Source organism: Microtus oregoni, unplaced genomic scaffold (assembly GCF_018167655.1).
Source record: "Microtus oregoni isolate MIOR12 unplaced genomic scaffold, Mior012 000092F_ref0000046, whole genome shotgun sequence".
In the NCBI taxonomy this organism is placed as follows: domain Eukaryota; kingdom Metazoa; phylum Chordata; class Mammalia; order Rodentia; family Cricetidae; genus Microtus; species Microtus oregoni.
This window is the reverse complement of record NW_024544604.1, coordinates 4,067,627-4,086,215: the sequence shown is the minus strand read 5'-3', so window position 1 is coordinate 4,086,215 and position 18,589 is coordinate 4,067,627.

The window sequence follows — 18,589 nt, the reverse complement described above, 5'->3', positions numbered from 1 at the left end:
TTACAGTGTGTTGGATTGGTGGGACAAAGGTTGTGTATGTAACCCCCTGGTTACAGAGGATCCTGGCAACTGAAACCCGTAGGTTTCTGTCTCTGTACTATAGGAAGACAAGCTAAAAGCCTGTCTGGGCCACTGTCTATGCCCCACTTTTGCATCTGTGTTCCAACGGGTTTGGGGTAGTGAGCACTAGGGAAGTGGTACTTCAAAGTCCTTATCCCCAAAGTGATGGCTGGATAACCGTTTCTGGGAGTTGTTTTTTTTTTTTCTTGAAAATTCTATTTATTATTACTGTGGATGGCTGTATGATGTGGGTCAGGGAAAATATTCTGGAATTTATTCTTCTATTCCATCTTTAAATGGATTCTAGGAATTGAACTCATGTCATCAGACTTGGTAGCATGTGCCTCCACCCACAGAGACATATTAGGGCCATAGCAGGGGTCTTTTCCCTATTTATTCACCTAGCCCTGCAGAACTCTCTCCCATGCCCTGAGGCGGGCCTCAGCTGGCTGCAGACAAACTTCCTCCCATGGTTTCAGAGGAGACTAACATCACTGAGTCAGAAAACACAGTAGAACCATGAGCCAAATTTCACCCACAAGAGAGAAATAAGAGTAACTCCCATGATATCGCAGGGGATTTCTACAAATGTGTTCTGCTATTTCCTGAAAATCCCAGAGTCTTGGTGACTTAGAAATGATAGTAGATAGTGGCGTCTGATTTTCACCAATGCAGTAATATGGATAAGTTTCTTAGTTGTTACCATGCTTCTATGGGATTGGACTGTATTTGTGTGGGAGCAGCAATGGGCCATGCCTTGTGGGATAGGAACTGAGTTCGGGGTGGGAAACTTCCAGGGAAGAAGAGAGGAGTCCCCCTGAACATCTAAGAGGGGGTTTCTTTGAAGGATAGAACATTGTGGAGAAGGCCAACCAAATGGCAAAGGGCAGAGGTGGTGGGGTTGAGCGCCACTGGAAATATGACTTCCTCGGCAAGAGACTGGAAAGAAGAATACTCAGGTAGCTCTGAGGGTTCAGACGCATTCTCCTCTGCTTTGGGGAGGTCACGGTGTGGAAAAGCTGTGCTAAAATACTGCCCCAAAGCAGTTTGGGGAGGGAAGGATTGCTTTCAGTTTGCAGCCCATCTGTCATGAAAGGAAGTTATAGAAGGCAGGAACTCAAGGTAGAAACCTGCAAGTAGGAGCTGAAGCAGAGGCCACGGAGGAGTGCTGCTTACTGGCTTGTTCTTAATGGCTTTCTGAGCCTGCTTTCTTATACAGCCCAGGACCACTTGCCCAGGGCTGGCACTACTTTCAGGGGGCTGGGCCCCACAACCCATCATTAACCAAAAAAAAAAAAAAGTTGCGTAAATTTGCTTACAGGCCAATCTGATGGAGGCATTTTCTCAGCTGAAGCTCTCTCTTTCCAGATAACTCTAGCTTGCGACAAGTTGACAAAAAGAAACCAGGATAACCTAGGGAAAATGTTGGCACTATTAGAACTCTTTTAAGTTGGCCTGCTTCTAAGTCACCTCCAAGTGTATTTCGTTTTTCTCCTAGGAGACTCGCGAGAGGCCGGCCCGTCTACTTTCCTCCCCATAGTGAGGTATTCCAGAGAATGATGTGTTCTGCAGACATGGTGAGTCCAGAAGAACAATGCTATCTGTTTTAGTTGCTTTTCCTGTTGCTGTGACAATAAAATACCCTGACAAAAGCCACACAAGGAAGGAAAGTTCTCTTTTGGCTCACAGTTACAGGGCCTGGTCCATCCTGTGTGGGCCGAGTCACATGAGCAGAAGCTCCAGGAAGCTAGTCACACTGCACAGGAGGTCAAGCGGTGGATGAATGCTGTGCCCAGCTTATTGCCTCCATTTTATGCACGGCAGGACCACAGGCCAGAAAGTGCTGCTGCTCTTACTTAGTGTGAGTAGTCCTGCCTCAATTAACCGATCTCCATAATCCCTCACGAGCATGCCCAGAGGCTTCACTTTAGGTGACTCTGGATTCTGTCAAATTGATGATCAATCAATATACTCTCAGAGTGATATGAGGAATTTGTTTTTCTGCAAGAAACTGAACAACAAACCAAATCTGGCTCAAAGAATGAAAATACCAAGCAAGAAGTTTGATGACATGGTTGGCTAATTCAACTTTTTAGACAAGTCATAAAAGAAATGAAAGATTTTTCTACTCTTCCATTCCTTACCTGGTGTGGTGGTTTGAATGAGACCGGCCCCCATATTAGGTCCCTAGTTAGTGAAACAGCTTCTGAAGGATCAGGGGGTGTGGCCTTATAAGGGGTGGCATGTTACTTGGAGTAGACTTTGAGCTTTGAAAAGCTCACCTGAGGGCAGTCTCCCTCCCTTCCCTCCTACTGCCTGAGGATCAGGATCTAAGCTCTGAGTTAATACTCCAGTGCTATGCCTGTCTGTCTGCTGCTATGCTCCCTGTTATAACGATCAAGAACTAACCTCAGGAAACTATAAGCAAATCTCCAATTAAATGTGTTATTTTATAAGCTGCTTTGGTCATGGTGTCTCCTTGCAGCAATACAATAGTAACTAAGACATCGGCATTTAATCTTCAACTTGCTTCCTTATGGTGACAAAACAGTTAACATAGTTCCAGGTATCATATCTTCGCCCAATGGCCCAATCTAAAGCAGAGTATAAAGCAAAGTTTCTTGGTACACATTCTTTTTAATTAGGGAGGATTATTTTCTTAGACACTTCTTTCTCAGGCTCCACAAAGTTATATGGGCCATGATCTAGCGGCAGGGGAGCTGTTCTTAGGGGTAAAAGTGAACATCTAATGGTTTCAGCTTTTTAGGGTAGATAGAACGTAGTAAGAAGAAAGGTAGGAGGGAGAGGCACAGGCAGCTAAGAGCATCTTCCATAGCGGCTGCTCTAACTGTCGTCTAAAACCTTTCAGAGGTCTATGAAAAGTCCACCTTTCTCTTGCTTGTTGCTACTGTTCTGAGACAGGGTCTCAAGTAGCCCAGGCCCACCTTGAATACACTGTGTCGTCTCTGATCAGCCTGCATCTGTCTTCCTGGTGCTGGCTCAGTGAACCCTTTACATCAAGATCTAGGCTCTGAGCACAAAGAGAACATGCATGATATGAATTTCTTTCCTAATGTTCATAGCTTGGAGAATCCTCTGATGAGAGCCTCACCCTTTCCTGCTAAATAAACACCTTCAGAAATCTTGTCTTAAACATCCTGCCTTCACTGTGGGGCAAACTTCAGAGCCTAGTGCCCCTGAGGGCTTTGTGTTCCTTCTCTGGCTCTCAAGTGGCAGCTGGCATGTCTTCTGCTGTCATTTCTCTTGCTATGACCCTTTTCTATTCTTTTCTCTCTAATTCTGTTCTGGGCTGACAACAGACAGTCACGCTTGTAAGATATCTATGCTGAATATGAAGCAGTGAGCTGGGGCTTAGGGTCCTGGGGAGTGCTGTTCAAGTTAGTGTGGTGGCCAGAGTAGCATCAAAACTTCTCTTCTGCTTTCTTCTGTTCTGCTCGTCTCTCTCCTCTTCCTTCTTTTTCCATCCCCCACCTTGATGAAGAAGATAATGAATAAACTGATGAATATTTTAAAAACTTTTATATTTGAAAAATATGAAACTTATAGAAAGTTATCTAAACAGTCTCTGTGTGTGTGTATACACACACACAAACAAATCATTAAGACCCAACAATTATAACTTTTTTTAACTGAATCCTGTATTCTTTCTGCATGATGGACTTACCCCCATCCATACATGCTTGTTATAGTCCCCATAAATTGAGATTAGGAGCTATTCTAATTTCAGATTTGAGGAATTTTGTTACATTTATATCTGCATAATGGGATAGCTCCTTGAGGGGACCCAAGTCTAAATGCAAAATTTAAGTACGTTTCATATACAACTTATATACAAAGCCTGAAGGGTGTTGTATGCAATATTTATGTCCTTTTTTTTTTGAGACAAGGTCTTGTGTAATCCAGGCTGGCCTCATATTCACTATCTAGCCAAGGATGACCTTGAACTACCGATCCTCCTGCCACCATCTCCTGAGTGTTAGCATTGCAAACATCCATTACATGCCCAGTACATGTGGTGCTGGGGATGGAACCCAGGACCTTTTGCACGGTAGGCAATTGCACTGCCAACTGAGCCACAAGCCCAGCTCCTCGCTTCATTTGATTCTGAACCTCCACAGCAAGTCAAGGTATAGGGTTTTCCCCTTGCGCCCTCGAGTTCAGGATGAAAGAGGTCTCAGGCTTTGGATGTTTTGGTATGATTCTGATTGTTCCCACGTAGGCGAACCTTAGACACTCTCCTAAACTGCAGTCAACAGGACACCTGAATTCTAAGTGGTTTTGCTCTGACTTCTTAGGAGCATGCTCATTTCTCGATGGAGCCACAGTGCAATGTCCAAATGCAGCAACTTTGACATTGATTTAGTACTGTCACCAGCTATCCCGACCTTATTGATGATTGCCATTTGCCCCAATCACATGCTTTAGAACATCATTAGTCTTTTGATTGAGGCTCCAAACCAGGATCCTGCATTGAATTTAATCAGACGTTTCAAAGCTACGATCAGGGTCGGGGTCTATGTTCTGACGGCCAAGGGTTCCAGAAAATTCACCTCTGGGTAATTAGTCCCCCTTCAAGTTGACAGCCACAAAAGACTTTCAACTTTTCAAAAACTTTTGTCCCTGCTTTCATCCCCCTTGATCCTTACATCAGCCCTGGGAGGGGAGGAGGGCACAGGTCACCGTCTCCATTTTCTGGATGAGGAGGCAGCGATCCTCAGGGTCACTCAGGGGGTTCAAACTGGGAGATCGGTGTCATGGCTTCTGGTTTTGCCTAAATCCCTGGCCCTTTCCTGCAGTCCCCAACAGATAAAGGAAGAACAGTCAAGGGTTCAGCTGAAAACACCTCTTGTGTCCCACTTGGCAGGTGTCCCTGTGGAGCCAGGGAGGAGGTGAGCACCTTTCTCACTCCGGCTGTGTTCCTTAGTTCACTGGCCTCTCCACCTTTGCTGTGGCTGTCCCATGCCGACCCCGTTAGCTGTTACCCCACCACCGCCCAGTGTGACTCTGGGTTTCCAGCAACCGCCACTTCTACTTCCTTGTGCGATGGCTTTTTCTATGTTTCAGAAAAGAGAATTAGTGCCCCTCCCTGGGAGGAAGGCCCACGTACCTGGGGAGCTCCTGCTACCTTCAGGTGGACTCATGGTGGCACGTATTCTAAGTGTAACCTTGTGCATTTAGAATGTGTGTGTGTGTGTGCGCACACACACACACACACACACACACACACACACACACACACATCACTGAGGCTGATATTAGGTATCTTCCTCAACCTCTTCCCATGTCATATTTCTTTCAAGGCAGCATGTATCGCTGAACTCGGACCTCATAGGTTTGGTAACCAGGCTGGCTAATTAACCCAGAGGTCTGCCTGTCTCTGCTCCTAGCACTGGGGTTACAAGCATGCACTTCCACACTTAGCTTTTCTATGGGGGTTGGGACTGAACGCAACTCTTCCTGCTTACATGACAGTCGTTTTACCAACTAAGTCACCTCTTCTGCCCTTTTTTTGTTATCAATTTGCAGGAAGTACAAAAACTGAGAGTAAACATTTGAGAACTCCTGTATTAATTTTATAAGGTATACATTTCTTAAAATGAAAAACGAAGAATTGGGGCTTTCATTGTGGTTTTTAATTTTTTTCTAGTAATTCTTGTTTATTGTATATTGAAAAATATTACGGGTAGGGAAAAGATGGCTTAGAAATTAAGAAGAAAACCACCAATTCTTTAATGAAGAGAGTTTGAGAACCGTTTTATACTCTGTTCTGCTCTATTGCCCGCTGCTGTTCTATTATATGCCTTGTTGTTGCTATGGTTTGACAGTGTAGCGTGAAGCTTCCTGTGTTGGGAAGTTAATCCCCAGAATTCTATGCTAGTGGCATTTCCAGGTGGAGCTATTGAAGGTCATGATCACCAGTGAGGTTATTAGGATGGGGCCCACATTATGAGATTCGTGGCTTTTTAGGAAGAGGAAGAAAGAGGAGAACCAGAATTACTCTTGTGTTTGACCACAAGATACCCTCTATCAATTATGATATAGAAGGAAGGTAACCACCAGATGCTCAGCGTTCTGATGTCATGGTCATAGGCTTTCCAGACTCTAGCAACATGACTTACACAGATCTCTATTTCTTTTATTTTATTTCAATAATTTGTCCTCAGGTTCTTTTCACCGTAACAGAAAGTCAAGAAAAGCAATTGCTTCTCTTTGTATTTCTGTTTGATTTCTCCAAGACGGCGCTTCCTGGGATATCCTCTTCCCACTGGAATTCTCATCTCAGTCTGTTTCTGGAAAGAACCCAACATGATACACCGACTTCCCTTTCATTCCGATTCTAGAACCCAGTTGGACCTTGTATGAGTATGTAAGCCTTTGAAATGAAATACATAGGGGCTGCAGAGGTAACCCATTTGATCCAGTGTTTACCTAAGGTCTCAGTTACTTTCCCATTGCTATGCAGAGATATGACTAAGACAAGTTATAAAAGGAAACATTTGTTTGGGGGTCTGCTTACAGAAGGCCAGTCCATGACCAGCAGGGTAGGGAGCATGACAGCAGGCAGACAGGCATAGCGCTGGAGTAGTAGCTGAGAGCTTGCTTACATGTTGAGACAACAACCAGGAGGAAGAGAGAGAGAGAGAGAGAGAGAGAGAGAGAGAGAGAGAGAGAGCAAGCTAACTGAGCCTAGCGTGGGCTTTTAAAACCCCAAAGCCTGCCCCTAGTGACACACCTCTTCCAACAAGAACACACCTTCTTAATCCTACTCAAAACAGTTCCACCAAATGGGGACCAACCATTCAAATATGTGAGTCTCTGCGGGCCATTCTCATTCAAACCACCATATCTAGCACAAGTAGAACCTTGAGTTCAAATCTCAGTACTGAACAAATACAGAGCCATGCCTATCATCCTAGCACTCGGGAGGTGGAGGCAGGAGGATCAGGAAGTTTAAGGTCATCTTTGGCTAATTTTGAGGTAAGACTGGACCACAAGACCAAAAACTCAACCCAAGATTTTTAAAAAGCTCACCTAAACTTTCTACACAGAAGTCTATTTAAAAAAAAAATACTTCAAGACTTTAAGATCATTTAGAGCATTCAAAAGGTATTGAAAAAAATCTACCCATATCTTAATTCATTTAAAAAATAATTATGAAAGAGAGAGACCTCCTGAGACATGCTCACCTGTCCCTGTGCACGTGTTAACTTCATGAGAGCGTGGAATCGTGCTCTGCCTCCTCCCTTTCTTCGGCTTCACCCCCATAAAAGGCTCAAAGGTTGCAGAGGCTTTGAGTCTGCCTTCTCAGCCCCAGAGTCCAGGGAATCCTAGGAGACAGCAGCGCTATGAAGTGGGATCATATTCATTCTCAGAGTCTTCCAAATACCTTGAATTTCAAAGGAGCTGATCGCAAATCAAAGTAAAGAGTCTTGGCTTTGCTCCCTGTCTGCTGTTTGTATATTTTATATTATGCATAGGCGGGAGGGGAGCACGGTGGGGCCTGCTGGTTATAACCACAATCAATCAATCCCAACCTATTTTCAGGACCTGCCAGCCATTGGGACAACTTCCAGAACTACCAGGGCCTCCTTTTCATTATTTAAAGACTGGCGATAGAACGCAAAAATACTTAATGAAAGGGTCAGGCTGACCAAGTAACAAGGTAGCTTAAGTTTTGAAGCCCAGGCAGCCTTAAACGCATCAGCATGTTGGAAGCCATGCAGTCAGCCTAAGCCTCTGGGCATTATTTTCATGCCAGGAGTCAGGTAGGGCACTGCTGGGCAGCACTTGGCTCTAGTCTAATGCGTACCAGGCACCAAATGGGCCAAGGAGAGGTTTCATTCAGCTTCTTCACTACCTTTAAAATCTCTGGCTTTGCTCTGAGCCAAGCTTCCCACTGCTGGGGAGAAGATGGCCCCTAGCAACCAATGCCCCCATAGGCAGACTCTGCTCGGCAACAGTGTCAGGCAGCAGAACATGAAAGCAAAGGCTTATGTCATCAGCCCTGTGTCCTGAGCCTCTGTGAACGGGGAAAGTGGGCCGCTCTGCCTTTTCTCTAATCACGTAAGTAGTGCTCAGTACCGCACCACATGCCTTTAGGCTGGGGCGGGGGCAGCTGAAATCCGGCCAGCTACACTTGGATTTCAAATAAATACACACTTTTGAAAGTCTAATGATGTGCCCAATAATTCATGGAGCTCTCTCTCGGACAGGGAGAACACTGAAGACAGAATCCAGGGCCTCATGCAAGTGCTCTCCCATGGATTGAACCACCAGCTTTGCCTGAAGTTTGAATGGAATTAATCACCCAGGATTTTTGTTTGCTTGCTCCTGCGAGCTGCCTAGGGTCGGTAATCCTGTTTATAAACACCTCCTTTGAACTGGATTTTTTTTCAGTCCTGCTTTTGATCTGCTGTTCGGCTTCCTGGCCTGCTCTAGGGTGACAGGTGCACATTGCCATGCTTTCTTCTACTTAGAAGATAGGGACCTGAACTCAGATCAGCTTCCTTGTGTTCCAGGCGCTTTATTGGATGAGCCCTAACCCCAGCTTCAGGCATTGTTAAAAAACAACCAAAAACAAGCAAGCAAGCAAGCAAACAAACAAGCAAAAAACAAACAAACACAAACAAACCACAGACAGTCCCATAGGTTCCTTTTGCAGCTGGTGTTGGGATCTATAGGACCAGAAAGTTCAGTGCCTGAATGGGAAGTCACAGGGTGCCTCCAGTGAAGCGGTGGTGTGACAGGGTTGAGGGGAGTCAGCTTAGTGAACTGGGCACCATCATTTCCTATTCTTGTGGCCATGCATTCCAGAAGGCAGTGAAGGCAGCCGGTCTGAACCTGAGCTTCCTGGGGGCCTGCTCTTCACCCCACAAGGGCATCAAGAGCACCTGCGTGCTGTGTGCAATTGCAGGTGGCTGGCCTTACCTTCAGGCTTTCTGCTGCAGTAGCTCTCACACAAGTCTAACAGTGTAACAATGTGCAATTCTAGTAAGTTCCCGGGTGAGAAGACTGCTGCAGGCTTGGGGGTCCACGTTACAGATGGCTAAGTACGAAGCAACAGTCCCCCTTTAGTCATAGATTTGAAATCACCTGCAACCAATCGTAACTGAAATATACGAATGTGGAAAACTCTAGAAATAAAAATTCATAAATTTTACATTTTGAATTGTTATAATTGTTGTTGTAGTTTTATTATTAACTGTTGTTATCAATCTCTTACTGTGTTTGGTAAATTAAACTTAGGCATGTGTGTACAAGAAAAATAGTGTATATATATATATATATACACACACATAAATAATTCAGTATCACAGTTCTATACATTCACAGAATATCTTGGAGCGTATATGCCTTCAATAATGGGGACCATTCTAATGTCAACTGTAGTCAGAGCAGAGCTGATAGTCTAGAGAATGAGATTGACATTCACTCATCCATTCCCCATTGGCTTAGCACTCAAAAATGTCATAGAAGGACTGTGTAATAGGCGAAATTTTTATTCATTGGTTCTGTGCAACAAGCAAGCTCCTATGATTGCATACCTTACTGCTGTAAATATCTATTTCATGACCCATGGTCTAAAGGTTGGCTAAGACTCAAGATATGCTAGATTTGAGTGCAGGCTTCAGTTTGGGTTCACATTTGCCCCATGCAGGATCAATCTAAGATTGATTCATGATGAAACAGCAATGGATGTCTGGGCTGTGGTCTTCTTATAATAAAAGATGGAAACCTCCACATGCCTGGCAGATACTCAAAGCTTTCATTGTTAACTGACACACTGCCATTTTCATCCACGTTCTGTTAGTCCAAGCAAATCCAGTGACCAAATTCAAAGTCAGAAGACAAGTCCTTGGCCCACCTTAGGGTAACAGGTGTACATTGCCATATATAGCTTCACACGGGGACTAGGAATTTTTGGAAAGAATGCCTGGGCTTAGGGAGATGGCTCATCAGATAGAGCTTGCTACACACATGTGGTGGCCTGTGTTCACATTTGAGTTATATTCTGATGACATTAAACAGTATTAGAGACAAGAAGTGTCACATAAACTTCCAACGACCCCCAGTAAGAGGAAACAGGTTTACAGACTCTGAGAAAGAGATTGCCACGAGAGGCAGAGGAGCGAGGCTTCACTAAGGTACCATCTATGAGATGTAGAACCAAGCTGCGGCAGAAGGAAGTGATGGCAATGGCTTAAGGCTGAGTGTCATCTACACGCCTATACCAAATACCCAAGGCACTTGGCACTGGGTCCAGCTGCATTCCTACAAAGCAGGGTGGAGTGTGGGAGCAGCTGAGCTAGACTACAGTCATAAGATGTGGAGCTGGGGCAAATTTGTTCGAAATGTCCAAAACATCTAATCCAGTGCAGAGAAGAAGACAGGAGAACTGGCTTTTTATGCTGTTGCTGTCGTTATTCGTTGTGTGTGTGTGTGTGTGTGTGTGTGTGTGTGTGTGTGTGTTTGTGTTTACTTGCTTGTGCATGGGCTTGTCGAGGCCAGAGGTTGACATCGACTATTTTCTTCAATTGCCTATCATCTTATTTTTTGAAACAAAGTATCTCCCTGAACCTGGGTAGCCTGGCTGACCAATGCCTCACGTTGGGGTTATAGGCATGTGCTGCTATGCCTTGCATATTACTAGGGTGTTAAGGATCTGAACTCAGGTTCCCATGCTTGAAGGAGCAGCACCTTACCTACTGAGCCATCTCCTCAGTTTTGAGACCTGGTTTTTAAATCAAAGGGCTTGTGCACACGTGCGCATACACACATATACAAAAGAAGAAGAAGAAATATGAGTAAATCGCTGGAAATTTGTGGACACATGGAACTTGAGAATGAGCACTTTCATTCAGTAAGGTCCCTCCTGCTCTGAACTTCAGGCGGCAAAAGTGTCTTCAAGAAGGCATCGAGTTTCAGAACAGGAGAAACGAAGTGAAGCCAGGCAGCCTTCTCAGGAGGGAGGCCCGCCAACTGGGGGCATAGCTGGTGGGCAGGGGGCCACATGGTGGAAAGGAGAGGAGAAAAAGTTAGTGTGGTAGCCTGGTGGCCGCCAGAGAGTCCTCTGTTCTCCATAAAGTTCATATGGGCTCTTCCCTAGTCCCCTATTTACCGAGAGCCCCATCTACTTTCTGGCACCTTCCCTGGTGCTTTCTGCTGCCCTGCTGCCCCCAGATGTCTTTGTATTTCCAGGTCACTAACACTTTATTGCCTCTGAGTTTCAAGGCTATTTTCCCCCTCAAGTAATTACAACTGAAGTTGTGTGGTTTGATCCTGGGTTGATTAAAAACAAAACAAAGCAAAGCAAAGCAAAGCAAAACAAAAACCCTCCTAAGAAGTTGAAACTACTGAACTTTCTGGGGACAGGAACCCCAGAACTATGTCCAAATATACTGTCTGCATCCCCGGCTCTTACTCTGTGTGACTGATATGTGCTCTCCAGGGATTCTTGCCGAGCCAGTCCTCAGTCTCATAGGACAGGCATTTAGGATGAGAGGAAAGGGCAGCTCCAAGTCCTAAGGAGTAAACTTGGCTGTGGGGCTGACAGTGATCAGCTTGGGTCAGGCTGAGACGGCCTTGCAGATGGAGCCTACAGCTCCAAGAAGGGATTTTGCTGGTGGCCAAGAAACTTGGACTTGATCTTATAGGCAGTGGTGACCATAAATGCCCTTAGGAATGGGAAATGTCAGCTTGCAAATTCTCTCAGGTTTTCACTAGAAAATCCTGGTGAAGATACAAGATCCTGGAAAGAGTCCATTTAAGATTTTTTTTTTGAAATCAGAGAAAAAATTGTGTTTTATACAGGGGTTACAATGTTTATCTCCTAAATGCTAGGTCAGGAATGAGCAGTCTGCAGTCTGGCTTCAAAACCATGAGGAGTGGGGACTAGGGAGGTAACAGTAATGTGTCTGCTGTGTGTGCTTAAGGAATTTAGCTCTAGCCCCAGTATCCATGAAAAAAGCTGGCCATGGTGACACACACCTGTGACCTCAGTGCTGGGGAGGTGGTGGCAAGAAATCTTCAGTATAGCTGAATCGATGAGGCCAGGTCCCAGTGAGTCATCTTGTCCCCAAAGCAACAGGAATGACACCTGAGTTTAACCTCTGACTTACACACCATACACACATACCACAAACACCATACACACATATTACATGCACACATACCATACACACATACCACACACACACACCATACACACATACCACAAACACCATACACACATATTACATGCACACATACCATACACACATACCACACACACACACCATACACACATACCACAAACACCATACACACATATTACATCCACACCACACCACATGTCACACAAACACCACACATCACACAACCAAGCATATACACCACATACACACCACATATGCACACACAACACACTTAACACACATACACACCACATACATACCACACACACTTCACATCACACACCCCACATGCACACACATACCACATACATACACATCACACACACATACCGCACACACACTACATACATACACATTACACACAAACACCACACACACATGCACACTACATACACACACCTTTTTTCTCTGATGTTCTCCTAGGCTTTGTGGTGTTCTGCATGCAGAAATTTGCAGAGTAATTCTGTGACAAGAATGGACCCTTTCCATCAAGATGCATGTTCATGTCCACCCAGTTCGAGAGTCTCAACCCTGTCTTTTCTACACCTTCGTTAGGGACAAGGGGATAAGAAAATTTTCACTCTCCTCTTCATAATGCTGTACCAGACCCTCAGAATGAAAAGAAATAATTTGTGGTGACCAAGATCTGTTCCCAGTGGCAGAGAGTGATAGGGGGACATTGGGGCTGTAGAAAGCTACAGGACAACCAAGTCCCAAAGGCTGACACAGCTTCTCTCCTTCAGCAGGTAAGGCCACATTCCTTCATTTTGCAAAATAAATACTTTAATATATAATCTTTCCAGTTTTAGGCATTGGTGTCATTGTTTGAATGTGTCCCCACCCCAACTCCCATGCCAACATTTAATTGTCCTGTGATGATATGGAGAGGGTGGTGAGTCCCACCCAAACACATATGTTGATAGAACTGGGAGGGGGACATGTGGAATGCGTTATGATTTGGCTAGGAAAATGTCTACAAAGGCTCATGTGTTACAGGTTTGGTTCATTCTTTCTCTCCTCTTCTCTTGCCTTCTGTGGTATGTGTGTACATGTGTGTATATGCTCACCCAAGCAGTTATCTCCCTCAATTGCTTCTCTACATTATTACTGCTATTATCGTTATTATTATTATTACTATTATTTGGTGTCAGGTCTCTCACTGAACCCAGAACTCATAATTTCAACTTCACTGGTTGACCAGCAAACCTCAGAGACATGCCTGTCTCCACACTCCAGTGCTGGGGTTACAGATGTGTACCATCACATCTGCCTCTTATGTGGGTACATGGGACCTGAATTCAGGTTCACAAGGCTACATGGCAAGCACTTTACCCACTGAACCATCTCTTTAGACTCATTTATTTATTTATTTATTTGCAACAGGGTCTCTCTCACTGGGATCTGGGGCGTAAGAGTTAGGCTAAGCCGACTGGCCAATGTAGGCTAAGCAGACTGACCAATGAGTTTCAGGGAACTACCTGTCTTTGCCATCACAAAGCTGGGATCATAAGCACACACATTGGTACTAGGGATAGAATTCACATCTTTATGTTTGCTCGAAAGCCATTTATTGATTGAGCTATGTCACCAACCTGCAGGCTTGGTTCTTGATACAACAGCGTTCAGAAGTGATTGGATCTGGCGGATGCAAACTTCATCAAGAGATTAATCCATTGGTATATTGAAAGCTGAATGGCCTATTAGGAGGTAGGTTCTAGTTGGTGGAAGTGGGCCAATGAGGTGTGTCTGCAAGAATATATATCGTCACAGGTCTCTTTATTCTCTTGTTCTCTTTCCCAGCTGCCATGGAGTGAGCATTTCTCCCCACTAACCCCTCTCCACAGTGATGTTATGCTCCACCACAAGTTCAAAGCAATGGCACCAACTAACTATGGACTCAAACCGTTGACACTTTGAGGCTAAAGAAAGCCTTCCTCCACGAAAGTGTTTATGTCAGGTGTTTTTGCCACAGTAACAAAAATATGTTACCAATTCGTAAGATCTTGAAGGTGGAGCACTTGTGGTGGCATTGGTGGCTTTATGACAAGAGGAAGAGGGATCTGATCTGTCACGCTTGGTTTATCCTGCCATTGATGCCTCTACCATGCTGTGAGACAGCAAGAAGTCTGTTGGGTGCTAACACCATGATCTTAGGCTTTTCAGCCCAGAACCATGCTGTGAGACAGCTAGGAGTCTGTTGGGTGCTAACACCATGATCTTAGGCTTTTTAGCCCAGAACCACAAGCTAAGTGCGTTTCTATATTTTTATACATTACCTGGTCTCAGTTATTTAGTTACAACAAGGAAAAAGGATTGAGACAATTGGCTGCCAGCTCACATTTGCTTTGCAGTACTGTGGAAGCCAGGAGACTAGGGGCCTGCATGTCGTATCTTTCCCTCACACCGTCTTCATTGGGTATAGTGCTCTTAGGTGTGGCATTGTCAACTTTCCCTAAGAGTGACACCCTCAAGACAGTAATGCCCACATGCTAGACTGGTATGAAGGGGCTGGAGGACATGAAGAGTCTGAGGGTCACCATGGTGATTCGGTGATAAATGAAGGAATTAAAAAGCCTAGACTACCGGTTGAGGTCTGTCCTGATTAGTATTTTGTCAGTCTGACACAAGCTAGAGTTATCTGGGAAGAGGAACCTTAATAGAGCAGCCTCTTGGCAAAGTCTGTGGGGGCATTTTAGTAACTAATGATCGATATTGGAGGGCCCTGCTCACTGTGTGAAGTGATGACTCCTCTGTGCGGGTGTCTCTGGGCTGTATAAGAAAGCCGAATGGGTAAGACATGGGGAGCGAGCCAGCAAACAGCATTTCTTCACGGCCTCTGCTTCAGTTCCTGCCTCTCCGTTCCTACCTCGAGTTCCTACCCCGACTTTCCTTCATGATGAACTGTAAATTATACAGTGAGATACAGTCTTTCCTCTCCAAGTGTTGACCACGGCGTCCATCCCAGCAATAGAGACTCAGGGTTCACACAGCCCATCTTAGACTCAGGACAGAGGGTGACTTCTGTGTCACTGGAAGGTGTTGCCACTGGTTCATCTGAAGGGCAGGCAGGAATCCAGGGTTTTCTGAAGGAAAGGGGGGCTGTGGTAAGGCTGGGATACTCATAAGAAGGCTAAAGGGCAGGTGGTGGAGGCTTTGGATACCTAGTGTCCCCTCCAAGAGCACACGTAGAATGCGCTTTCTTACTTACCACTTCAAGTTAACACCAATTCTCAATTGTCTGCAGCTGCCAAACCATCCTTCACCACCCTCCAGACCCAGACCGCAGCACTGATCCTCGCCCACAAGCCTGTGAGCCCACTCTAGACTGTAGCCACAGCATCTCTGGTCCCTGTAGACAGAGGAACTGTTTGCTTCCAGGAAAGAAGACAGAGGTCTCAGGGAGCACAGCTCTGTTCTTGAATCTCAGAGGTCCACAAAGGTCAAACCTAACCTTCTCCGGGTCTGGTAGTCCTTCCTCTCTTTCTGCAGACACACCCCACAAGTGCCCAATTCATTTCTCAACAGCTCTAATCTCGATCAGCTTCACCCCAATGCTGAGTCAGAATCTAGCTCCTCCTTAATGCAGGCTTATCCGCTGGGGTCCCAAACTCAAGCATAAGTCACCAAGTCATCAGCTGTCAGAGCTGGAGACCATGGAGGCCAGCGACTCACACATTTCAGATGCTGTCCCTACATGTGCCAGCCTTGACCGGAACTATCTGCCTTCAGCCCTCACTCACCTCCATCTGGAACTTTCCACAGGGGTTTGGTTCATTGCATTGCCAGCCTTGGGTACCCTTACTGGAAAATCAGGGTGGTCTTGTGAGCCCACAAATAAAGGGAGAGTGGTAAATCTACTCTATCCGCCTGTGGCCACACTTGAGAACCCGAAGACTACAGCAGACCAGCAAGATAGTCCATATTCACCAGAAATGTGGCAAGCGTGGCGGGCCTATCCACCCTCCCCCATTCCCACATCTGTATATGACCCGTGGTCTCAAGCATCTGCGGCTCCTCCCTCCTCCCCACCCTGATATAAAAGGACACCCATCATAGCATTTATAGAAGTGGTAAATAAAGAATAAAATAGCAAGTGAAAGTGGGTTTTGATTGCCTACGTGTTGGTAGAGCCCAGCTGGAATAATTAGATTCCTGCATGGAAAGCTGCCTCCCCAGCAGAGCCTTTTGTAGTGTGCCCAAACGGAATCCCTCCAGCCGCAGATAGAAATTTCTGCTTCTCTCGTTTGGCTCCAAGACTAAGAATTAAAATCTAAAACGAGATTCCAAGAGAACTAATGATTTGATCCCTTCAAATACACCAGCTAGCCATTTTCCAGTCTTGCAGAGAAAGCTGCCGAGTGAAGGACAGGCTCTTGGCCCCGCTGGCACCTGGCCTCTTTCCAGGAGGGAGGTGCCTCCTTAGCCTCATCGGTCAGACCTCTGGACATGGCCCCAGGACACAGAAAGCCTGTATGTTTAGTCACCAGGTGAATTTGATTTCTGGTCCTGGTATCAAAGGGTTGTACCTAATTTTATATTCCACGAGTGTTTTTCTTTTTCTTTTTAGGAATGAAAACTCTAACCTTTCTAACCCCAGCTGCCCATGCCTTCTAGTAAGGGATTCCCTTTCCCAAGATGCTAGATCCCTTTGCAGACAATGTCCCTCATTCGTCTGTCACTGAAGCCTCTCCTTAAGGAAGCTGGGGCACAAAGTCAGCTTAGAGAGGTGTCATGCTTCAGCTTCCGGCTTCATGGCCACTGGCCTTGCTGATTTCCTGCTGGCTGCCTAGAGACTTCTTTCCTGCATATGATGCCCCTCCGCCAGCCCCAATGTGGCAACACCAACGCTAGTTAGGAAACTCCTTCGGTTTTAGTAGCTGTGATGGAAAGATGGAACAGAAGCTACAACAATTAAGGTCTATGCTTTGGGGAGTTGATCCCTTGAGGCAAATTTCCAGAAACCATCTTTTCACTGTTCTTGACAGTTTTTCTCTCACTTTGATTCATGATCTACCAAGGAGACATTTGATGGAATTTCTGAGATTTACTTTTTAGAATATGAACACTGAGGATGAAGGTATTTCCAACCATTCCCATTTTAGTGCAAATTAGTCCAGCAAAATTGCTTATTTCAGAACACCTTTTTGTACTCAGCTATACTGAGATCGTGTTGTTTAGCGTCAGAAGATTCTAGCAGTATTTTACTTTGGAAAGAGAAGACCTGAATAAAGTCACAATTAAGAGGAAAATGAGAGCTGCAAAGTGGATAAGCAGATGCCCAAAGACCAATGTCCTGTCCTATTACATTGGATGGATTTCTCCATTCTGCTTCCAACATCTTCTGGCATTCAGATGGCTCTGGTAGACTTTGGTGATTTGTTCACAGAGAATGGCCATGTTTTTAAATATCACCTTCATGGGAGATATTTGTTCTTAGTTCTGAAAAACATGTCTTTTGTTTTCTCTTCTGAGTTAAGTTAAGTTGTGAAAACAAGAGTGATATTCAAGAAGGCAAAAATGACACCGTGTGTGTGGCAGAGCAAAACCCAAATGTTCTTCCGAAGGTAGGATAAGTGCGCTCATGGATCGGTAAGGCTCTCAGTAAAACAGGTATAGGAAGACAAGCATCAGGGGTCACAGTCAAGGGCTTTGTTATTATGGCTCCTAAATTCCCAGTCACCCCTTGTTTTCACCTCTACATGACAAGGACTTTCTGAGTTCTGACTTTTGAAGCACTCCAAACCCTGTGCGCTGTCGAGAACATTGATAGTCATGTTGGTTATTCCCCACCGGGGACTTCTGTGGAAGTCTCAGTCCAGTGACAGAGAAGATGCCAGCAATGGAAAGGATGCAGTAAGAATGTTGAGGGCGGAGTTCTTTGCTCCAATGGTGTCAGGATTGAGGGGACAGAGAGCAGGTCAAGAAGGAAAGAAGACCTTCATGTCACCTAGCATTTGGAGCCATTGTTGCCTGGTAGAAGTGATGGTCACACACGGCTTTGGAGAATGCTGGAGGCTCAGAGGTGGTGGCTCAGTCGGTAAAGAACTCGCCCTGCATGCACAAGGATGGGAGTTCGAGCCTCAGAATCCATGGGGAAAGCAGAGTACGCTGTGCTCTGTAATGCTGCTGCTGGGGGAGGAGACAGAAATGGATGCATCTGTGAGACTTGCTGGCCAGCTAGTTCACTCTTTTCAGTTTGCTCTTGGCCAGTAAGAGACACAGTCTTAAAAAAATGGTTACTAGATGGTGATTGACGAACAACATGATACCTGAGGTTGTCCACATGTTTACATGCACCTACACACACATGAACATATACACAATTGCATTTGTAT